The sequence below is a fragment of the Humulus lupulus genome, chromosome 9 (assembly GCF_963169125.1).
Source record: "Humulus lupulus chromosome 9, drHumLupu1.1, whole genome shotgun sequence".
NCBI classification, from domain to species: domain Eukaryota; kingdom Viridiplantae; phylum Streptophyta; class Magnoliopsida; order Rosales; family Cannabaceae; genus Humulus; species Humulus lupulus.
This window is the reverse complement of record NC_084801.1, coordinates 92,024,821-92,049,874: the sequence shown is the minus strand read 5'-3', so window position 1 is coordinate 92,049,874 and position 25,054 is coordinate 92,024,821. Positions and strand designations below refer to the sequence as shown.

The 25,054-nt window shown below is 43.3% G+C and overlaps 1 pseudogene; it reads left to right on the top strand.

Annotated features, from left to right (window-relative positions):
* Positions 1-20,823: 20,823 nt before the first annotated feature.
* LOC133799871 (cytochrome c6, chloroplastic-like) lies at positions 20,824-23,825 on the top strand (annotated as a pseudogene).
* Positions 23,826-25,054: the final 1,229 nt, after the last annotated feature.

Sequence of the window (25,054 nt, the reverse complement as noted above, 5' to 3'; positions counted from 1 at the left end):
CGGCCTTGCTCCGCCACCCGTTGACGGACACGTCGCCACCATTTCCGGAGGACCACACCTTGCCGGAAGCACCCGCAACTCCCAGAAGAGGTACTTGAGGGAGTTAGAGCACGCCGAGGAGATGTGCGCCTTGGTCCAATCACCTGCTCAACGTCCCCGAATGATGGATCTTCCCATCACCTTCACGGAGGACGATGCTCGACATGTGCACTTCCCCCACAACGATCCCCTCGTGGTGGAAGCCCAGATTGCCAATAAGAAGGTCTCACGGATCTTGATCGATAACGGAAGCTCCGTGAACATCCTCTTCAAAGCGGCCTTCCACGCGATCGGATTGACCGAGACGGACCTGGCCCCATGCCCCATCCAGCTTCAAGGTTTCAATGGGGACGCACTCATGCCATTAGGCAAAATTCAACTTCCGGTCACCCTCAGAGGAGAAAGCGACGCTTGTGCCTTCAAGCATAGCACATTCGTGGTGGTCGACTGCCCCACGGCGTATAATGCCATCTTAGGCCGACCGGTCCTGATCGATTGTGGGGCCATAACCTTGATACGTCACTTATGCTTGAATTTTCCCTGCGACGATGGGCGTATTGGCACCCTCCGAGGAGACCAGAGAAGTGCACGGAGCTGTTATAACGTCTCCGTCCGAGCCGTCTACACGGTCCGAGAGACGTTTGCTGCCATTCCTTTGGCGGAAGTATTGCCAGAAACTAGGGATGCTCAGGAGGCATACTTTGACGAACTCGACCCAAGAGTGGGAATCGAGAAAGCAATAGAGCCGATGGAGGAAGTCGAAGAGGTGATCCTCAATCCGGGAGAACCCACCAAGGTCATTCAGGTGGGGAAAAACCTGCCGTCGGCCGTTCGAGATAAGATCGTGGCCACTGTGAAGGATAATCAGGATATCCTGGCATGGTGCCACGCTGATATGACGGGGATTAATCCCAATGTTGCGTGCCACGCACTCAACATAGACCCAGCTGCAACTCCAATTCGCCAAAAGAGGAGGCCGCTGGACCCAGTGAGAGCCGAAGCCGTCAAAGCTGAAGTGGACAAATTGATGTCCATAGGCTTTCTCCAGGAGTCGCACTATCCCGTGTGGTTGGCCAACCCAGTTCTGGTCCCGAAACCCGATGGGTCCTGGAGAATGTGCATTGACTTCACGGACCTAAACAGGGCCTGCCCGAAAGATTGTTTCCCTCTCCCGCGAATCGATCAGATGGTGGACGCTACTTCCGGGTACGAACTCTTATCCTTCATGGATGCGTACTCCGGATACAACCAGATCAAGATGCATGTCGCGGACCAGGAACACACCAGCTTCCTCACGGATAAGGGTGTCTACTGTTACGTGGTCATGCCTTTCGGTTTGAAGAATGCTGGGGCGACTTACCAGCGTCTGGTAAACAGAATGTTCAAGGACCAACTGGGGAGGAACATGGAGGTGTACGTGGACGACATGTTGGTAAAGTCCAAGACCTCCGGGGACCACAGTAACGACCTTGAGGAAGCTTTCGCCGTGATCCGAAAGTACGGGATGAAATTAAATCCAAAGAAATGTACTTTCGGGGTCTCGTCTGGGAAGTTCCTCGGTTTTATTGTCAGCTCCCGCGGAGTGGAAGCCAACCCTGAGAAAATAAAGGCGTTCATAGATATGCCTTCCCCCCGGAAGCATAAGGATGTCCAGAGCGTTACCGGAAGGATAGCTGCTCTCAGCCGCTTCGTATCCAAGGCCACCGACAAGTGTATCCCCTTCTTCAATGTTCTGCGAGGGAACAAGAAGTTCGAGTGGACCCCCGAATGCGAAGCGGCCTTCCAACACCTCAAAGAACATTTAACCCGAGCCCCCATTCTATCCAAGCCGGTCGAAGGAGAGGCGTTGTTCTTATACCTAGCTGTGACTGAGCACGCAGTAAGTGCCGCTCTCGTCCGGGAAGATGGCCGTATCCAGCTCCCTGTGTATTACGTAAGCAAGAGGTTATTGGACGCCGAGTCCAGATATTCGATGATCGAGAAACTCTCCCTCTGCTTGTTGATCGCTTCACGGAAGCTGAGGCCATATTTCCAGGCGCACACCATCAAAGTACTCACCAACCACCCTCTCCGACAAGTCCTGCAGAAGCCCGAGTCTTCTGGAAAATTGCTTAAGTGGGCCATGGAACTAAGCCAGTTCGACGTCCACTACCAACCGCGTGTTTCCATAAAAGGTCAAGCTCTCGCGGACTTTATTGTGGAGTGCTCGGGAATGAATGACCTCCCAGAAGATCCTGTCCCGGAACTTCCCACCTGGAAGGTCTACGTAGACGGAGCCTCAAATGAAAAAGGAGCTGGAGCGGGGGTCATCCTAATATCTCCCCAAGGGCATCAGCTCCAGAGCGCCATCCGTTTCGCATTCCCAGCATCCAACAACGAGGCAGAACACGAAGCCATGTTAGCTGAGAAGTCGGAGCCCAAAAAATCGAAGTGTACAGCGACTCCCTACTTGTGGTAAACCAAATATCCGGGGAATACCAGACGAAAGGCGAAAGGATGGCTGCCTACGTGTCTCTCTCCCGCGACCTACTGCAGCATTTCAAAGGCTACCAGATCCGCCAGGTCCCCCGGGACCAGAACTCACTCGCGGACACGCTGGCCAAGCTTGCAACGGACCCGGAGATTGAACAGTATGGCTTAGTCCCCATCGGGCACTTAGAAGCCCCCAGTACTGAGACGCGAAGGATAAACGCCATCATCGACCATTCCCACTCCTGGATAGGACCCATCCTCAGATTTCTCACCACCGGAGAACTCCCCACCGATAAAGCTGACGCAAGGAAGCTCCAGTATCAAGCTCCCCGATACGTGGTTATGGATGGAAAGCTTTACCGCAGGGGGTTGTCCATACCCTTCCTTAGGTGTGTTGCCGGAACCGAAGTCAGCACCATCATCCATGAGATTCACGGAGGCTTCTGTGGCGATCATACCTCCGGGCTGAGCCTCTCCAAAAAAATCCTTCGACAAGGATACTTCTGGCCCACCATGAAGAAGGATTGTGTGGATTATGTCAGGAAGTGTGAGCAGTGCCAGAGGTACGCCAAGGTTCCGCGAGCGCTGCCTACGGAAATTACCCTAATGACCAGCCCCTGGCCGTTCGCCGTTTGGGGCATTGACCTAGTAGGTTCCCTCCCCACTGGAAAGGGTGGAGTGAAGTACGCCATAGTCGCGGTAGACTACTTCACCAAATGGGCTGAAGCTGAACCTATGAACACGGTCACATCTAAAAAAGCACTGGATTTTTTCATCAGGAATATAGTGTGTCGTTTTGGGCTTCCACGGAAAATTGTGTCCGACAACGGAAAGCAGTTTGACAGTGAACACTTCACGAACTTCTGTGCTTCGCATGGAATTATCAAAAGCTTTTCCGCAGTTGCCAGACCCCAGGCTAATGGCCAAGTGGAAGCTGTAAACAAAATATTAAAGACCACGTTGAAGAAAAAACTCCAAGCCTGCAAGGCTCACTGGCCGGAAGAACTTCCGCGAGTACTTTGGGCCTATCGCACAACAGAGAGAACTTCGACGGGGCACACGCCTTATTCCATGACCTTCGGTTGCGAGGCCGTCATCCCAGTAGAAGCTATGATCCCCTCTCACAGGCAAGACACCTACGATCCTACCCGGAACCATGCCCTCCTCCAGGAGTCCTTAGACATGATCGAAGAGCTCCGGGAGCAGTCGCAGGTCCAACTAAAAATGTACCAAGGCAAGATAGCCCGACACTTTAACACGAGAGTCCAGAGCCGTGCATTCGAAGTTGGGGACCTTGTCCTACGGAGAGTATTTCCTGCTACGCAGGATCCGGGAGTAGGAGTCCTCGGACCCAACTGGGAAGGCCCCTACGAAGTCCAAGAAAAAGTGGGCCATGGGACGTATCACTTAAAGAGACTCGACGGATCTAAAGTCCCGCGCGCCTGGAACGCGGAGCACCTCCGCCGTTACTACTAGTAGGCCCCGGACCATCCAGTCGGAAGTCCTTGGTGAAAATAACAAAAGTGAAAAATGTGGAAATAATCCTCCCTGTTGTAAAACTAACGCCTAGCAGGCTATTTTAATGAAACACGGAGGGATTCACTCCGCTTTTACTGCACTTTTTATCCCTATGTTCAAAGCTGCGTTTTAACAAGTGACCACGCGGTCCGGAGACGTCCGGACCCCACGCTCACTTGGGGGGTATACATGGCTAAGGCTTAGCCATACGCCCCTTGAACAAAACGTACACAGAACACCACTTATGTGCTAGCATTGTGTTTGAAATTTTTAAATTGCTTGAAATGTTTAAATTGTTAAGCTTAGGTTTATTTGTTGCCATGAACATGCTTGCATTACGTGTCATATGTGCATTATGTGCTTAAGTGAAAATTGCCACAGAAATGCCTGCCATTATGTATCATGAGAATTATCTCTTGTGTAGCCCAGCGATGGACGGGACTGGGGGTTGAGGCACGTTCATAGAGCTACGCCAAAACACCCCCAACTCCTTGACAAGTCCTTTGCAGAATTCTCCGCGAGCTCTGTAGAGCTTTGCTTCGCAAGCTCCAGCTCCGGGTCCCGCAAGGCGAAAGATGGCAAGATCCGCGAGCGCTGAAGAGCTTTGCTTCGCAAGCTCCTGCTCCGGGTCCCGCAAGACGAAAGATGGCAAGATCCGCGAGCGCTGTAGAGCTTTGCTTCGCAAGCTCCAGCTCCGGGTCCCGCAAGACGAAAGATGGCAAGATCTGCGAGCGCTATAAAGCTTTGCTTCGCATGCTCCAGCTCCGGATCCCGCAAGGCAAAATATGGCAAGATCCGCGAGCGCTCTAAAGCTTTGCTTCGCGCGGATCTAGCCTCGCAGGGCTCCATGCCAGGTCCCTGAAGCCAGCCACCATGAAGTTCGCAACAACAGTTAGTTTTGCTTCGCAAAGATCTAACCTTAAGTCTAGCGACGCTCACCAAAAGAACTCCCGTTCCAAACAATGGAACGACTCACCTTAGCAATCCCAGCGAACAGTATAACTACAAGTCCCGGGATTGGCTATTTGCCTCAGGAAAGATAAAGTACGGTGAAAGGAGCCTGGCCGTTGGAACCAGAAAACCTTCGTAACCTAGAAACTACGTGGGAAAGACATCATCCGTTAAAGCTTCAAGTGGGAAGTGCATAAGTTTTGGCCGTTGGAACCAAAACCCCATACGCCCCTACAACAGTTTCTACCGTATAAATGTCTACCCTAAGCGCAAAGATAAATAAAGAACTCGGCAGAAAAGAAAGGAGAATGCTATGATTATGGCAAAAATGTCCGCAATGAAAAACTCAAAATGAAAAACAATTAAAGATAAAACCCCTTCAAGCATTGGGGGTAACTACAGCGTCCACGACCGCAGCTTCGGGGGCATCTGTTTCAGCTGAGGCTGGCGGAGTCGGCTCATTGGAAGGAGGGATTTGGTCATGAGAAGGTTCAGAGGTCCCCGCCTCTCCGGGATCTCCCGCCTTAGGAACTTCAGCACGTTCGTCAATGTTATAAGTTTGGACGTACGCCTCTGGGCCCTGATCCCACACGAGTAGCTTCTCCCTCATGGCCTCGGCATCATCTCCCAGATAGCCTAACACCTCCGGGTTCACTTTCCAGAGTTGATGCTTGAGGACCACATGCGATATATTAATAGTCCTGTTCAGTATCACCTCAGCATCCTCCTTCTCCTTCAACCGCTCCGCCTCGGAGGTTGCCAGCTGTGCTTCCGCGGCAGTTAGTTGGGCCCTCAATTTTTCCATTTCGGCCTTGGAGGCATCCCGCTCCCCCTTAAGAGAATCAATCGCCTTGCGCTGCTCCCTATTTTGGTTCAGCACGGATTGCTTCTCGGTCACATGCCCCCTGGCAGTGAATTGCAAAGCCCCGATCTCTTTATCCTTCTCGGCGAGCCCCAACTGAAGCATAGACACGAGATCCCTGCTCCTCTTATGGAGTTGCTCCTCGTCGTGCAGCTTACTCTGAAGAGTGGAATATTCCTCTTGCCGCTTAAGGAGGAGATCGTTCTTTGATTGCAAGCGGGCTTCCAGGGTATCTTTCTCCACCTTGGCTTGGGACAGCTCTTCCCGGAGCTTGGAGTTTTCGGTCTTAATCCCATCCGACCGCTGTCTAAACTCATTCTCTACCTTGGCCCGGTACTCTTGATATTTGGCAAGATATTTCTTCTCCGCCTCTTCTTCAGCCGTGCGCCGGGCCTGATCAATCTTCTCCGAAGCCCCCAAGGCCTGTTGGGTCAGTTTCTGTTTCTCCGCTTCCAAGGCCTGGCGAGCCAGTTGGCTCTCCTCCAGCTGAACCAGAGCTGCACCAACCTCCCGGAACGAGCGTTCCGCGATCATAGAGGCCTGCAAGGAAAGACAACAGAATGAGCTAAAGCAGGACCAAAAGACAGGTGGTCCCAAAAAAATATATATATATATATAAACAACTGACGGCTTACCCCGGACAGTTGCTGCTTCACAGCGTGTGTCAGCAACAGCGGATCCTTGCTGCTGCTGATGGCCCATTTCTCAGAATTGAGCTCGCATAAGCTCAGGGCCATGTCCTCCATCATCTCAGCTCCGAACGGCGCCAATGCACGTCCGAGCCTAGGCACCAGCCTCTTCTCCAAGGCTGGACCATCCAGAACCGCTCCGGCCGGGTGAGGAGATCTCACCCCCTCGGCCAGCTCAGCCCTCTTCACGGCAGACAAGTTATCTGCCCTTCCCTGAGTAACGGCCTTCTCCGCCTCTAGCCGCCTCTTCAAAAAACTATCGGCCCGTCTTACACCCTCCAGGAGGGCAGCGGGAAAACTGGTTGGCTTCCGCGGAAAGTGGAACTTCAGGCCAGGCAGGGGAAGATTGGTTGTCTGAGAAGACGGAGACCCCGGAAGGGTGGACCCCCTTTGGGCTGGAGGAGGAGGCAGCCGGGGTATTAAGGCCCCGGTCTGTTGCTTTTGCTGCTGCGGTAGCAGAAGTAATTGCCCTTGTTGCTGCTGCTGGTTTGGATGTTGCTGTTGCTGCTGCTGCGGCGTTGGTGAATGTCTCTCTTGTTCCTGTTGCTGCTGTTGTTGTAGTTGTGATTGCTGTCGTTGCTGTTGTTGTTGCCTTCGACCGGGAGAAGAGTGTCTAAGGCGTTTGTTCTTAGCACCCTCAGCATCTTCTCCGGGACGCTTGCTCACCCCAGTTGTCCTCACGGGGAACACAAGCCCTTCCCCGTCGCTACTGCTACTCGAGACCATCATAGTCTCGGAAGGCCCTTCAGCAGGGGACTTCTCTACCCTCGGAGACGCTTGCGCCTCGCCACTTGTCTTCTTGGGGGAGGCAGCCTTACCTCCCCTACCAGCCTTGGTCTTCCGTCCTTTCCCCGTGGGCGGGTCTTGGCTGGTGGCAGCCTTCTTAATAAGCAAAGTAACCCTCCCCAACATCTTGGCTTCGGGATACTCTGCAAGAAACGTACAAAGCAAGGTTAACGAACCAACAAGAAATGAGAAAGAAGATAAGCGGAAGACAAGACAATCAGCAACATAAAAGTACAAGCAAGTCCGCTAGCAGGGAACAAGAAACAAGAAAAAGAAAAGTTTGAAAGGGACGACCATGCACGAGAAACGTGGATGGCCTTCCCCGAGCCAAACAAAACATCGCTTCCTGCTCCAGGAAGCTCCCGTACTCCTTGAAGTCTGGGAAGAACATGCTGAGAGAAGAAGGGTCAACCATGATGACACCTTCTGGCAGACTACCATCACTCAGACACCAGAGGAGCTCATCTACCCTATCACAGTACCTGTCGAAAGGTATCCTACGCGGATCTAGCCTAAGGAAACGGGGATCAAACCCCATCTGAGAGGTCTGGGAAACCTCAGACAAGCTGGGGGTGTGGATCAATCGAAAACTAGTCTTACCTCTCCCGGAGGAACTAGCCCCCGGAGCCCCTTCGTTAGGGTAAGTCGCGGCGTGGTGAGCCTCGATCTCCTCTCCCTCCGGCTGGGGGTCGGGGAACCTCTCCGCCCAACTAGGAGATAGAGTATTGTCGTCCCGAGCGGCTTGGGTGATCACCTTAGACAGCTCCAGGGCAATCTGCTCCCGGATGTCAGCCGACACCTGAGTCTGCCCCCTACCACTTACTGGCTCGATATTTTGGAAGGAGGCGAGTAACCCATACTCCCTCAACGATTCGGAGGTCACAAGTCCCTCCACTCTCAACTCTTCCTCAGAAAGCCCTTCGTAGAACTTGGACCTCCTTATCATCTCCGCGCAGCGAGGTGTCCGCGGAACGACTTCTGCAAAAATCAAATACAAGTGTTAGAGATCCTCCCAAAAGGCAAATCAAACGCAAAGAAACAAAGTTGAAAAGGAAAAGAAGGAACACTTACCAGGGATTTTGAAGTCCAAAGATAGGGCTGGCACCCTCTTCAGCGGGAAGCCAGTCGTCAGGAACCAGTATTCCCGGAGGTCTGGAACCCTCGCGGTATGACAAGTGGGGCACATCACATCCGGGTGCCTTTCTAGCCTGTAAAACCCCACCTTGTCTGAGTGACCCCTCATAGGCTGAGACTTCAACCCATAAAAGTACAGCACCTCCTCCGGGGTAGGAGCTTCCAGTCTCCGGGACTTGCAAAAGATGAACCACCCCGCTAAGAGCTTGTAGCTGGGAGGAATTAACTGGAAGGGGGCAATCCCCGCCTTCACACAGAAATTGGCGAAGTAACTCCTTAGGGGCAAGTGCGCTCCGCACACTATGTGTGCCCAGCTCCAGGCACCAAAGCCCTCGTGGCTCTGGCTAGCTGACTCGCCCAGCACCGACAGACGGTGCCACATCAGACCTGGGATGTTCTTCAGGCCTGCCTCAGAGGAATACAGCTCCAGCATGCCATAATTCCTGAAAAGGTTCGGTTTTTGGTCCATCTCCCAGATGGAACTATTGGAGGTTGGTGGGCTAGCCGCGACCGCTTTCGCCTTTCCTTTCCCCTTTCCACCAGCGACAGGAGAGCCCTTCTCTTGGGCAGATTCAGCCTCCCCCGCAGCAAGGAGTTGTTCCTTCGAGATGTTCGTCACTGGACAAAAGAAAAGAAAGAAGAAAACACTCTAAGCAGTCAGCACCCTTGTCATACCCTAGTGGTATCAAAGGCGTCGGGGAGACCCTCCCCGAAAACTGCTTGGAGAGGCTCCCACCGAGCTTGCCGAGGGATTGGCACCATGCCACCCGAAGGACAGCAAGGAACCAGACTCAGACCCCGAGCCTAAGCCCACCAAAAGAAGTGTTTTTCCAGAGAAAGACACCCTAAAGGCGTTCATGCTTATGCCCTAAAACAGCAAAACAAGGGACGACTTTCCAAACGCAAATCGCCAAAACACGCAGAAAAAGCTACTTATCGACTCACAATCAATCACATGCCTACCAAAGCCCTATTCACACATGCACATAAGCAATAATGGCAGAAACCTCTACTCTAACAACTACCAACAACCTAAGGTTTGGGAGGAAAGAGCAAAGTAGAAATACTTACTGATATTCGGGTAGGTGGAGGTTGAAGGAGTAACTGGATCACTGCACAGCACGATCGCGAGAAGTAAAAGCTGCAAAGACGAATGGCGATTCAAACCAGGAACTTCGGGGAATAAACCCACTGCCAAATCAAAAAGAAAAGTTTCCAGATACTTACCAAAAGAAATGGCAAGTTCGGAGGAACGTAAGCTGGGAAGCCTGAGAGTTCGAAGGTTTGGAAATCTGAAAATCCTAAAGATGGAGAATCTGAAAGCGTAAAGAGGAAGAAAGGTCCTTTCCCTCGTTTTTATAGCAGGGAAGAGGCCGTTTCGAATTCCTCAAATGGACGGTCCCGTTCTTCCCATTCCGTGTGCATCAGATCCAACGGCTGGAGAGGAAGCGACGATCCTATTTATGACTCCTCGGATGGGAATAAAGTATTTATTTCCCATCATTACACCACCTCGGGCCCTGAGTACCATTAAAAACCGTCAAATCATTGGTCAGATGACTGACGCACGCATCCTCAACCAGTCGCCTCACGCACACGTCTTGGTCGCAGAACCATTCCCAGAATGACACGTGATCCTTGCCGCACTTGAGTACTTGGTCTCAAACAGAAGAAATTCCTTTTCTCTTTCATACTAATACTCAGGCAGGAAAAAGGAACCTTTTCGGGAACACAGAAGGTGCCCCCTCGCCTAGTCTAAGAAACTGATTGTACAAGCTCCCGGATCTCTCAAAGCTCCGCGACCTTGGGGGGTAAATGTTATCCAGATTTCCGGATAGCGTTTAGATTGATGACTTCGGAGAAGCAGAATTATCGATGTCTTTCACGGTAGGTGACCAGAGCTCGCGGATGGACAGAAAGGCTTCGCCTCCCCTGTTTGATATCCGGATTACTCTTCCAAGCAAGCACAACACGGAAACTCGTTGACTCTCCCGGACTCCCGAAGGATACCCCTCGGGGAGGCCCCTTCCAGGAGAAGCCCTTCGAGTGGTCTCCGCGGAAACAGTTCCGTGCCTCGCACAGAACAAAACCGAACTGTCGAGTCCGGGAGAGGGCATATTTGGAATGATATCCGTCTGACACAGGATCCCGCCTGACACGCCCGTCAGGACAAAGCCGCACACATCCCAGCACGCCTAAAGGTACCTTTTCGCCTACTGTTCCGCTGACAACTTGGAAAAGACGGCTGACTTTGTGTGTTCCCCATACTTTCACGTAAATATATCCACATAGAGTCTTGTAGCCATGCGACTACAGTAATTGTATCCCCTATTTATGGCTGGTGTAATTAAGACCCATGTACGTGGAGAAAAACCCTAATCCGAAACCCTAGCTATAAAGGCCCCTTCATTTTACAAGAAGAGGGGGGACCGAGAGATCACATAGCAAAAAACTCTACCAAAATCTCTCTAGCTTCATCTTCTTCAAGAGAACCCGAGAGAAACATTGTGAGTGTGTGAAGTTCTTATGCACCAGCCATCTTACTGTAACCTTTTCCAAGTATAATAACATCGACTCGTGGACTAGGGCTTGTTAACGCCTGAACCACGTAAAAACACTGTTTGTTTAGTTACATTTCAGTATTTCTACAGTTCTTATCTTTTTATTATTCTGTTAGTTATTCGTTTCCGAAAAACTCGGTAAACAATAAGGGATATCATTTCGAGTATTTTAATTAGACTGAATGGAAACTGAGCTAACCAGTGGGAAACTTGTATAGGTATATAAGGAAAGATTGGGGTTATTACAAAGTCGGGCTACAGGTAGATTTGGTATCAAGAATGTTGTGGAAGATGGCACTGGCTGACAGAAAGAATTACCTGAAGCAATTAAAGAAATTTGACCTTGGATTAGTCAGAGCATTATATGGCGAGAATTTTTGGCATCTACGGTTAAGAATGAAAAGTTTGATATTGGGTACAAGATGGGACAATGTCTCCAGGAGTTGATCTACGACCTGGTTATTACCAGCTGGAAATCAAGGAAAGAGACATTTCAGGAGTTTTTATTTTGTACTGAGTAAGGTGTGAGGAGTTGGTAACAAGGATTCTAGAATGGTTCAAGCTACAGCAGCATAGGTAAGTTCTTAAGTAGAGAATATTAGAACGGTATGGGCAAGTCCCCTTCAAGTTCACGAGCAATATATGTGGACTACTCCCAGACGGAAATGGAGAGCAAATGACTATTATGCTGAAGACGTTAATACCAAGGAAGCAGGGTCACAGGTAAGGTTCTACGAAGTGTCAGTTTGGGTTTCGTTGGGAGTACTCAGAGTAGAGCTATAAGAAGAAAGGACAGGTATGAGAAGATTTGATCTGAAGTCACGAAGAAGTTAATGAAGAACGTCTGAAGAACAGAAAGCATAACAAGACTGGCAAGCGCGTCATCTATCACATAAGTATCTCCGTAGACAACTACATCAGAGATGGGAAGAACAGTAAAACTTGAGGTTAGACGGAATGGTGTTAAATCAGAGTTTAGAAGACAAGGTAAGAGTTGATTGGTATCTGGTGATGCAGAAATATGTGTGTGTTATGGTTAGGTATAGAGGGATAGCATAAAGGACCTAATCTATGATGAGGATATGGAACTGTGGGGGTGCATCACAGGTTGGGCACGCCAGGCTCAGATTGGCGCGAGGATGGATTGAACCTCGCGGGAGGTGAAAGAATGGAACATGGTTGATATACTTTGAACGTTAAGTTGACAGTTATGCATAGCATAAGGTACTTGAGTGTTGGGTTATTAATAAGAAAGATAATCTTGAGACTAAAATTTAGTGGAACGCAACAGATGGAAGGTTGATGTTATAAGTCTTCGACTGTACGAGGAGGAGATTTAATATGAGGTCGATCTCTTACATGTAAGGTGTGTGTCAGTTAAAAGAGCGCCACAGGTTACAATGGAATGGACAGGATAACAATTGAAATTGGAATAGTGCTAGTGTGTGGTAATGGACACATATGTTTTCTTTGGATAATGGAATCTAGAGCTTTGGTTTTGTGGAAACAGGGAAGAACCCTATGAGTATTATACAAGATAAGGTACAAGAACCAGATGAATGGTCCAAAGAGAATTTGGTGTGGAGATGAGAATTATAAGTGGGTGTTGTTTCACCTCCTAGGGTTTGTGGTACTGGGAGGTTTTAGCTGATGGCAGAACCTGAGATTCTCGAATATTGAAAAGTGAAACAATACGATGATGGATCATAGGAATGGATCACATTAGACTGTAAATAAGGTGATGGATCAGGGGAGGAGTTGTAACTCAGCTGAATAAGATAGCATACTTTGGTTTGTATAAATTAGTAATGAAATAGAGCATTGGTAATGATGAGTTGAGACCCTATAGTTTCTAAGTTATGGAAAAGGACCTGAGATCGAAGAAAACAGAGTAGTAATCTGGAATTACTGATTGATTGCAGAAAGGATATCAATCTGAGGGATTAACAATTATGTTAAGGGTTTAAGCATTGAATGTGCAACTTTTAGAATATCAAGGGAAGTGTATTCTTTGGTGAGACAGTCACGATATTGGATGCTGGAGTACAGCTAAGGTGACAAGGCATAAGACTTTGTAAGATAAAAGCAAGGAATTAAGAGTTAGTGGACACTACGGTTCAGTAATAATTCAGAGGAAAAGCAAAGAGGATGTTGGAATTCTTAAGGCAGGGGATGTATGCCTATCTGAAAGTTTATAGGAACCTATAAACTGTTAACTTTGGAGTACGGGGTTCCAGAATGGGAGTTGTATATCCCTCCAAGTTAGGCAGCGAGGAAGAGTATGATAGTGAGGAAAGAAAAAGGGAGTTATGACTTTCGTTTCGACAAGAGTTCTAAGGTCGTACTAAGGATTTGGCCGCGGGCCTATAAGTTGATCTTATCCTGGTAAGGATGATGATTCATAAGTATTCTGGCATTGAGAATAACCAACGAAGAGATTGTTGTGAATCAAGCAGACACTGGAGTTCTATAGATTTAATGTATAGGTAAAAGTTAAAGAAAGTATGGTTATCAGACAAGATCTTGTGGAACAAGATTGTACTCGCGCATGGGTATTACTAATGATTAAGGGTAAAGGCATTGGACCTTGGGAATTATCATCAGAGGTATGAGGTATACAGCCTGATGTGTTCAAGTAAATTTCAATGACGAAATTATATTAAGGAGGGGATAGTACAAAGTCTTGCGGAGCAAGACCATCGCCTTGGTGAAAGTGCTGTGGAGAAATAGAAAGGTTGAGGAGGCGACATGGAAACTTGAGACAGAGATGAGGGAGCGGTATCCCGAGTTGTTCAGGTAATTTCGAGGACGAAATTCCCGTAAGGAGGGGATAGTTGTAACGACCCGAATTTGCTAATCGGTCTTAGGGCCTTGATTAGTGTGCCTGGAGGGCAATAAATGATTTAATATGCTTTAATGTGTTAATGGGTGAATTAATGTGAATATATGATAGTGATGCATGTTTAGTGAGTTAAATGTGCATGTGGGCCCCGTTTGGATATTAGGAGAATGAATGTGATATATGTTATATATATGTGATATGTCTGCGCAGAACGATCTGAGACAGTCCTGGGGAGCGGTTAGGCAGAGAGTCACAACGGGGTTGAGATTCCGACTCGGGGCGAGTTGAGGGGTAATTTGGGTACTAGGTGTGTTATGGGATTATCAGGACATGAAAATAAATAATTGGAGATATATTTGAGGATAGCATGTCTAGGCGGGAATATTGGGGAAATTTACCATTTTGCCCTCGGGGACGTTTTGGTACCCCGAGCCTTGAGGTAACCCTTTATACTTAAGTCAAATAAAATAAAAAGAGAAATTAATTAGAAACTTAGAGAAACCGACTTGCACTTCTCTTCTCAGCCAAGGTTAGCTTTTATTCTTCTCTCTCTTTCACTCTCTAAGGAAAAATCAAAGGGAAACTTTGGGAATCAACTTGAGGATCTAAGGAGTTCAACTGGGATTCAGGGAGCTTGGAGCATAAGGGGGCTGGTTCTAAGGCTCAATTCAGCAAGAGGTAAGCTTTGATTATGGTGGATAAGACTAGAGTTGCAGCTGGTTGTTAGAGTATGCATGCTAGCAAGTTTGAATTGTTCTTGTATGGTCTAGTTGAGTTTTGGGGTGGATTCTAATGAGTTTTGATGTTGTTACTGAGTTATTATTGAGCTGGAGTATATGTGTTAAATATCTGGGTTTGATAGGTGAGTTTTGGGTGAATTGGCTTGAGGAAAGGTGTTGAAAAATGGTCGAAAATCTGGGTTTGGTGGTGAGGGCCGCGGCCCTAGGATGGGCGCGCCGCGGACCGTGTGCGCGCGCGGCCGAGGGTGGCCGAGAGTTCATGCGCGCCGTGGCTCGTGTGTGTTGCAGGGGTGTGCTAACCTCTGTTTTGAGGCTAGCCGTGGCTCTTGAGGGGCGGGGTCGCGGCCCTTAGTGCCAGTTTGAGTTTTTAAGGGTATTTTAGTCTTGGGAACTCAAGGGGTAAGGCTCGAGATGGATTTTATCACCCGGATTGATAGAATTCAAGGTCCCGGAGGTTAGGATTATGGCTCGAAGTTATTTATTGGATTAGAATTCGATGGATGGACATTGTTAATGTATTGTGACTAGGGTTTCAACGAGGCTCGCGTTAGAGGACTGTGCTCTGGGCATCGGTGCTCAGAAAGCTCAGAACTCAGGTAAGAGAACCCTTGTTCCCATAGAGCTTGTGTGCAGGGCTGAGCCTAATGTGTTTGAATGGATTGATATGCAGGGCTGAGCCCAATGTGTTTGAATGGATTGATATGCAGGGCCGAGCCCAATATGTTAGAACTGCGGGGCGTAGCCCTTTAATTGATTATGCTAGGATTCTGTACTTGCTTGCTATGCTACATGTATTATGATGTGAATGATCGGCTAGAGCCGGGAACGGTGTGGACCGAGAACGGCGAAGGGCAGGGAACGGCATTGGGCACGTTGAGTGCAAGGCCGAGAACGGCAAGGGGCCGGGAGCAGCATTAAGCACGTGGAGTGCGAGTTGCCAGGGCGAGTCCCTAGAAGGATACCTGGGATATCCTCACGGTGTGGTCCGCAAATCCAGGGCTTGGTAAATGCCTAGGACGGCTAGGCCGTATGTGTTTAGCCCATTGGTGGCCTATTTATATGCGTGATATATGTGTTGCATATGTTATCTGTTTGTGGGTTCTCTTGCTGGGCTTTGGCTCACAGATGCTCTGTGGTGCAGGAAAGGGTAAAGAGAAGATCAACCAACCATGAGTATAGCAGGCGTAGGGCGGCGTGTACATGTTTGGCCAGCCTGGCTGCCACGGCCAGAGGATTTTGGGAGATGCTTGTAAATAAACTCTGATTTTGTCCTCTAGTCGACTTGGTTTAGTTAATATGTTGTAAACAATTCTACATTGTATTTTGGGATCCCAAGTGTAAACCTTTTATGATTTTCTCTGGAAATTACTATTTCTAAGGATTTTCCTCTGTTTATAGCTTAATTACCCTGTTTGATCTAAAACCTCGATTAGCGAGATGAAAGCAGGTTTTTAAACTCACTTAGTAACGGCTCTAAGGAAGTAGGGCGTTACAGGGAATGTAAAGAGTGGAGAGAGAATGTAAAAACGTGCTCAAGTAACCAACAATGATGACATAAACACCGTTTATGCATAAAATTGTATAGGTGTAATTAAGAAGTGGGTCCCTTGGAAAAATGACCTATTTTTTAATAGTCGAAAAACTCAAACAGTCAGTCGAAAATTTTACACAGCTCGTTGAAAAATTTAGACAACTGGTCAAATTTTAGACAAATGTCATTTTGCAAAAAATTATTAAAAGTAGGTGATAGTGTAAGTTCTATTAAGAGCTTATTTTCAACAATTTTTCTCAAAAAGTATATAAATAGTATAAAAGTAAATTCAAAACAGTATAAAAGTAAAAGATCCCACCTAAGTAAAATTCCTTTAGACAAAACTTAATAAAACTCTCAATTTTCACTAACTTGGATATTTTGAGGAATTTTTAACGTGCCAAATCTTTCTGGAGCAGGATTTGAATTGTCGGTAAAAAAATCCAATTTTTTCTATATATATATATATATATAAAAGAAAAAGTGCAGTGCTACAATAAACGTAATCAACGGTGAAGATTGACCTCCAGCAAAATTACCCTTGTGAGAGTAAAACCCTTGCCCAACGTTTACAATTACATGTTTTGTTTGGAAAAAATGGTGTGGGAGTTGGGTGGGTAATTCAGCTCAGTCTCACAGTCACAACCCATCTTATCGTTTCCACTCCGAGGGAGAGAAAGAATGATGAAGCTTCTACACGTTACGCTTAAGCCTTATAAGGGAGTCTGCTGTCTCTCCAAGGTAACTCTCTATTCCTTTCTCCATCTCTGTTTTATACATTTCTGCTCTTCACCTCTGTTGGATTATAATTTGAATTTGTTCAGATAAGAAATAAAATATAAAGTAAATAAAACTTTTCTATATTTTTGTAATGCTCAACGGTACAGGGAAAGGTGCAAAGCACCTTGATATATATACAATAAGGGCTGTACTATTTACAGCTAAGACAATTGTACAATTTTACAACGGGAGAAAAAGGTACTGAGCAAATTCCTGCAAATAAGGTGAGCCAATGAATTGTAACAGAATATAAACCAAGGACTCCTTAGCTGTCATGTGATTCAATATCACAGTCATCAATATGATCTGATATGGAAATTCCACTTATTTTAACATGCCCCCTCAAGCTGTGTTGTGGTGAGTGAGCAACAGGCAGCTTGTTTTTAAGATGATGGAATTGAGATATACTCAGAGGTTTGGTTAGAATGTCAACAACTTGTTCTTCTGAAGGAATGTATCTCACTTCGACTTCTCTATTCAACACCTTATCAAGAATGAAGTGAATATCGATCTCGATGTGTTTCGTTCTTGAATGAAAGACAGGATTGACAGCTAATTGATGAGCACCAGAGTTATCACACCATATTACAGATGGTTTTATATAGGGAATGTTTATTTCAGACATCAAGGATTGAATCCAAACAATATTAGTACAAGATTGAGCTAAAGCTCGATATTCAGCCTCTGTGCTTGATCTTGCTACTGATTTCTGCTTTTTAGAGCTCCAGCTAATTAAGTTCCCACCAAAGTAAACACAGAAACCAGATGTAGACTTGCGATCATCCAAAGAACTTGCCCAATCTGAATCACAGAAGCATTCAAGTGTCATGGTTGTTGCTGGAGTGAATGTGATTCCTTCACCAACAGTACCAGCCAAGTACCTAAGGATTCTTTTACATGCTTGCCAATGTTTTTGAGTTGGTGCTTGAAGATATTGGCTCAATTTGTTCACTGAAAAAGCAATGTCAGGTCTGCTTAAGGTGAGGTACTGAAGAGCTCCTATGATGCTTCTGTAGAGAGTGATATGCTCAAATTTTTCACTATCGTTAAGATGCAAATCATTGCATTGATTCATGAGTGTAGGACATGGCTTTGCCTCAAGCATGTTGGTTCGTTTGAGAAAATCTAAGGTGCACTTGGTTTGAGACAAATGAATTCCATTAGGCCCCCTAGTTGTCTCAAAACCAAGGAAGTAGGTAACGGAACCCAAAGTCTTAAGAGCAAACTGAGAGTTTAAGTGTGAGATAATGTCGAAAACTTGAGAGGAGTTAGTACCAGTGAGTAAGATGTCATCAACATACACAAGGGAAAATAAGAAAGTTGAACCATTTTTATAGTAGAAGAGAGAAGTGTCTGAGATGGAATTTTGGAAGCCAAGCTGAATCAGGGAGGTTTTTAACTTGTCAAACCAAGCCCGCGAGGCCTGTTTGAGGCCATAGAGAGCACGATTAAGTTTGCAGACAGCAGTAGGATTCATGGGATCTACAAAACCAGCTGGTTAAGCCATAAATACTTCCTCATTAATAGTGCCATTGAGAAAGGCATTATTAATATCGATTTGTTGGACATCCCAATTGTGAGTGAATGCCAAAGTGAGAATGAGCCGAATTGTAGGAGACTTGACAACCGGACTAAAAGTTTCAGAGAAGTCGACACCGGGCATTTGTTGGAAACCTTTAGCCACAAGTCGTGCCTTGTAGCGTTGCAACAAACCATCAGAGTTGTATTTGATACGAAAAATCCAACGATTATCAACAACATTCATTTGTGAAGAGCGAGGAACCAACTGCCAGGTGTTGTTTTTTAGCAGGCATTATATTCATCTTTCATTGCTTGATGCCAAGCAGGGATAGTGAGAGCCTGATCAACACTTTCAGGTGTAGTAGTATTGTAAACAGCAGCAGTGGGGTCTTTAAGAGTGGAGGCAAGGTAGGTTTTGGGCTTGAAGATACCAGCTTTGGATCGAGTTATCATTGGATGAGAAGGGATGAGAGATTTATGTGGTGGTGAAGATGGAGGAATTTGAGGGGATGAGGAGCGGGTTAGGGATGAGATAGTTGCTGGTAGAGGAGAAGTGTGGGAGGAGGTGGGGGAAAAATGATGTCGAAAGGTGGGCAAGGGATTTCAGAAAGAGAGTGAGCTGAGTTTGGAGCTTTACCGTGAGTGTTGGAGGAACTTGAATTGGAAGGTTGAGTGTGAGGAGCTGTTGTGGGGCTTGCTGGTTGTTGATTTGTATCAGCTTCAGTGGGTGCCAAGTCACTATCCTGCAAGGAATTAGTTGTAAAGGGAAGCCATTAACTATATTAAAGATGTGAAGAAGATATATTGGACTCAAAATTTTTGAAGAAGGAAACATGAAAATCTTATGCAAATGGGAATTTTAATTCATTAAAAATGACACTTTGGGCTATGTAGATTCGACTTGATGGGTGTAGGAATTTATATCCCTTATGATTGGGACTATAACCAATGAACACACATTTGGTGGATCTAAAATTTATTTTGTGTCGGTTGTATGCTCTAAGATGAGGGAAGCAAGCACACCCAAAAACCTTGAGAAATTTGAGGTTCAGTTGTTTTTTAAATAAGACTTCATTAGGAGATTTGTGAGTCAAGGTGGGAGTGGATAAATGATTTATGAGAAAGGTTGAGGTGCTAAAGGCTTCCCACCAGTATTGTAAAGGCATTTTTGATTGAGAAAGTAGAGTTAGACCCATTTCAATTATATGTCTGTGCTTTCTGTCTGATTTTCCATTTTGAGGATGTGTGTGAGGGCAAGGATGCCTAAAATGAATGCCTAAGGACTCAAGGAAAGGAGCAAGATTTCTATATTCCCCACCCCAATCAAATTGTAGTGTTTTGAGCTTACTATCAAATTTCCTTTCAACTGATTTTTGAAAAATAGCAAAGATTTCTTTCACTTCAGATTTTAATTTTAAAGGGCAAAATCCATGTAAAATTACTGAAGTCATCTATGAAGTGTACATAATACCTATACCCATCTTTAGAGAGTGTTGGAGAAGGTCCCCATACATCTGAATGAATAAGTTCAAGAGGTTTATCAGCTTTGGTAAAAGATGCATTATAGGTTTTATGTTTTGACTTTCCTATGTGGCAAGCATCACAGAAACTGAGATTTCTTTTGAAAGAAACTTTTTCATTAACAAGCATCTGTTTCATTACATTAACATTAGGGTGGCCAAGCCTCATGTGCCACAAATCTAAATTGGGATCTGAAATAGACTCAACAAACAAGGACTTAAAAGAAGACACAGGCTTGACATTAGTGTTCAAACTTTTGGAATGCAAGAAGGCAGAAAAATGATGATTTGAATGGATTGTGAGTTTTGATTTGGATGTAGACTGGTTGAGCTGAACTTGATACAAACCATCACTAAGCACTCCCCGAAGCAGTTCCTTCTTCGAATTTAGTTCCTTCACAATACAACAATCATGATAAAACTCAACAAAAACTGGGTTATCCTTGGTAAGTTATGATATAGAAAGCAAATTTTTGATGATTTGTGGAACATAAAGCATGTTATTAAGTATAAGAGAAAGCATGCTGTTTTTGTTGTGTAAAATACTACAACCTGAATGTGTGATTTTGAGAGGTTGCCCATTACCAATGAGCAAGTGGGTACCAAGATAAGAAATAAAATATAAAGTAAATAAAACTTCTCTATATTTTTGTAATGCTTAACGGTGGTAGAGGGAAAGGTGCAAAGCACCTTGATATATATACAATAAGGGCTGTACTATTTACAGCTAAGACAATTGTACAATTTTACAACAGGAGAAAAAGGAAGTGAGCAAATTCCTGCAAATAAGGTGAGCCAATGAATTGTAACAGAATATAAACCAAGGACTCCTTAGCTGTCATGTGATTCAACATCACAGTCATCAATATGATCTGATATGGCAATTCCACTTATTTTAACATGTTCCAACTGTAATGTGGGAAAGGAGCCAAACCCAGCTTCTGTTCCTAAAAGTAATGATAAAGTTAAGTTTCTCAAGAACTTAGCTCCACCTCTAGTGGATGCTTTCCTCGCTTTATCTCCAATGGCTTATGCCCCAGGTAATTAGAACACACTTTTACTTTACAATTGTGTTTTATTTTTAGTTCCTTACTTTTTCTTTTTCCTTAAAATCCCATTTGATTATTTATGGGTCCGTTTGGTAAAATTTTTGTTTTTAAAATTTTTAAACATAAAAATAGAAATATTATTTTATTTTTGTTTTTTTATTTTTAAAAAATAAAAATATGTTTGGTAACTATTTTTTTTTTTTTTTTAAAAACAAAAAATAATAAACGTGTTTGATAATTTTTATTTTTTGTTTAACAATGTGATGTGTTAATTTGAAGAAGAGAAGGAAAAAATGAAAACTGTTTAAAAAAATTTTAAAAGTGAAAATTTTCTATTTTCAAAATTTAATAAATTTTGTTTAAAATATAAAAAAATAAAAAATAAAAATAGAGTTACCAAACGCTATTTTATGTTTAATTATCAAATTTTTAATTAAATAAATAAAAAACTATTTTTTTAATGGTTACCAAACAGCACCTATACTATTCGATTTTCTATTTGTAATTATTTAGTGTAATTTTGGTTTACTTTTCCCTAAATTCTAGTCGAAATTTCAAAGCGTCAAATTAATGATTATTTTTTAAGAAATTTGTCCAGATTTTATGACTACAACTTTTTTTTTTGGTTCCCTTTTTAGCTTATATCTTCTATCTTTAGCTCAGTATTCATAATAATATAAACCTTACATAGATAGTTAGTTGAAAAAAAATCCTTTTCTTCTCCGTGTATGTCACTGGTTTATAATTTTTTTTTTTGTTGGTAATAATTTAACAATTCAGGGTTAATCCAAGCTAATTCAGCTTGTCATTTTTAGTGCTGTTCTACCATAGTTCAGTTGTCATTCATCACTTCAGTATTAGCAATCCTCTTCTATATTTTTAAAAAGCCCACCTTCTTAGCCTTACATTGTTGTAATTTATGAATTAGAGATGCAAAATTCATGATGAAGAATATTTTCGAGTTTTGGGTTATACCATTTTCTATGTATTTTATATAATCATCAATTTTTACCATCAGCTTTAAAAAACCCAAAATAAAATCCATATGTTAAAACGAAACAAAATAAAGATTTGTTAAATATCTGATTATATATTTTTTTATATAATAACTAAATTGTCGATATTATGAATAAATGAATATAAAGTTTAGTAAGAAAAATTAGGGGGAAAAAAGGTTATGTATTCATTTAATTTTAATCATAACATGGACATTCTGGGTATTATAAAAAAGTTTCACCAACAAGGGAATATTTTGTTCTGTTTTGACAAATACAAAGTACTTTATATGCGTTTGTGCAAGTCTTCTGGTATGCTGTGTTTATAGCCTTTGATACTTTTAGTGTTGCTGGTAACCCCTAACGTGGCACTGTTTGTAAAATTTCTCCCCACGGCAGCAGTCATTTGTGAACTAGGATTTTCAATATGGCTTGAAAGTCATCACTGCCATGAGAGATTTGATAGTTATAAGATTGCAAGGTTATAACATGCTGACACTTATCTGGTTCTTTTCATTGCAAACATTTTTTCTTTTCTTTTTGTTTAGTTTTCTTCTGTATGAGTAACTTGTTTCAATACAAATCATTAGCAGAGAGCATGGTTCTTTGACAATAATCACATACTGATATTGACAACCATGACATATTTTACAAGTAATATCTTAACCTGTGCCTTCATCTGCCTTCTTCTATGACAATAGAAGCTACAGTAATAGTTAAGCATTGCGTTCTTTAATATGATTACTTCCCATTTCTGAGTATAGATTGTTCTGAACACAACTTTTATCTAATATCATTAGACTATTTTTTTTTCTTTTTCCCTACAACAAAATAGCTTTATGTTTTGAATTGGTTTTTAGCTGCTTCTGTTGTGCAGATTCACTAGGACAAACCATAGATGTACAAAGAGGAGCTTCTTTGTTTGGCAACGCTTGCATTGGATGTCATACCGGAGGTGGAAACATAATCCAACCGGTGAGCATCATTTGAGAGCTAGCTTTCTTGTTCTACTATTCTACTCATTCTAAGATGTTTCTTCCTGTGTCCAGGGTGCAACACTCTTCCTAAAAGACCTACAAAGGTAACTGGAATTTCTCTCAGTCATTTCCATTCATATCACAATAAAATTCTGATATTTGTTAGTGAACATGAAATTCTTGTTCGAATGTTGAAACTAAATCCCATCAAAATGTTACACTATACATGGCACCCTGCTGTTGGATTGTCTCTGTAATTGTTTTAAATTTATGAGATGACAAAATAAAAGATGCAGTATGAAATGCCATAATTTATGTCCAGAGACTCCAATGATCCTTTATTGCAAAAAATTTCCTTACAACTTTCGACTTTCTTGTTTCACAGAAATGGACTAGACTCAGAAGATGAAATTTACCGTGTTACATATTATGGGAAGGGGAGAATGCCGGTAAGTTTATTTATTTATTTCTTTTCAGAAGAAAAAAAATAAAAAATTAAAATTCAATTAATCCTACAAAATGTATTGCCATTAAGAGTTAAGCTAATTTTTAAATAATTTGCAGGGTTTTGGAGAAAATTGCACACCTAGGGGTCAATGTACATTTGGTGCTCGTTTTAAAGGATGAGGAAATCAAGCATTTAGCAGAGTTTGTCAAATTACAAGCAAATCAAAACTGGCCAAAAATAAATGGCGTTGATGAAGATTGAGCCAAACGGAAGAATCCAGGGTTAAAGTTTTGAGAAATTTAAACTCCACAACATTTTTTACAAATTAATTACAAAAATACCATACATAATTTAATTTTACATAAATACCTTGTTTTCTTTTTTAAGTTTCTTACATTCTCTCTCTTCTCCTTATTTTCAAAACAGTGGTTTACATAAATATGGGAAAAATATATATAGTTTCTAAATTTATGGGGAAAAAAATAATTATACAAAATATGGTAAGATTTGGAAAAAAAAGTTTAAAATATGGTAATTCCATAAAATATAAAAAACAAATTACCATAAGCTTAATTACACAATTGTCTCTTATTTTATGTTCTCTTCCTCCTGATATCTCTCTCTCTCTTCTCATTTCTTTTTTTCTCCTCCCCATTCAGTGTCCATCTCAGATGTCTGTCGGTGATGCCACCTCCATCGCTGCCCCCAACGATGACGATGACCTGGTTCTTCTTCTTCTTCTTCTTCGTCTTCTTCTTCTTCTTCTTTGTGACACTTTATTTTCTGAGGTTCAATTCATACTTTAAAAAAACATAACCCAGAAAAATGCAGAAATGAATTATATATATATATACCTTTGTGGAAAGAATACATGTTCTTCAAATAAATATTACACCTTATATCCAGATTTAAGTATAGCTTCAAGTTGATGATTCCAATAGTCTCAGACCGGAGAGTTGAATCAAAATCAAAAGATATTTCTTGTAGTTTCGTTTCTGCAAAATATGAATATATATATATATATATACATCTTCTTCTTCTTCTTCTTTCTTTCTTATTATTCTTTTTCTTTCTTCAAATCTAATTTTATTCTTCACATCTGATTTTTTCCTTCATATTTGATTTTTCTGGGTTTTTTTTTCCAAATCTGTTTTAGTAACCAGGTACCATGACACCTGATTCATTTTATTCATATTTGATTTTTTTTAGACCTAGCTGTAACCGGTTACAATAACGATTTATTTAAATTATTTTGTTTAGATTTGATTTTGTTTTCACACCTGACTAAGTAACCAGGTACCATGGCAATTGGTTCTTTTTTTTAGATTTGATTTTTTTTTCAAACATCGCTGTAACTAGTTATGATCATGGTCAGTTTAGATTTTTTGTTTGAATCTCATTTTTTTCCAAGTCTGGCTAAGTAACTGGTTACCATCGCAATTGTCTCTATTTTTTTTCATTTTCTTTTAGACCTAGTTGTAACCAGTTACCTTCACGATCAATTTATTTTATTTTTTTCATATCATTTTTTTCTGCCAAATCTCACTAAGTAACCAGTTACAATTCAGTTGATATTTTGATAATGGTACATTACTTAATAAAATAAAAATTATTTTTATAGTTGTAACCAGTTACTATA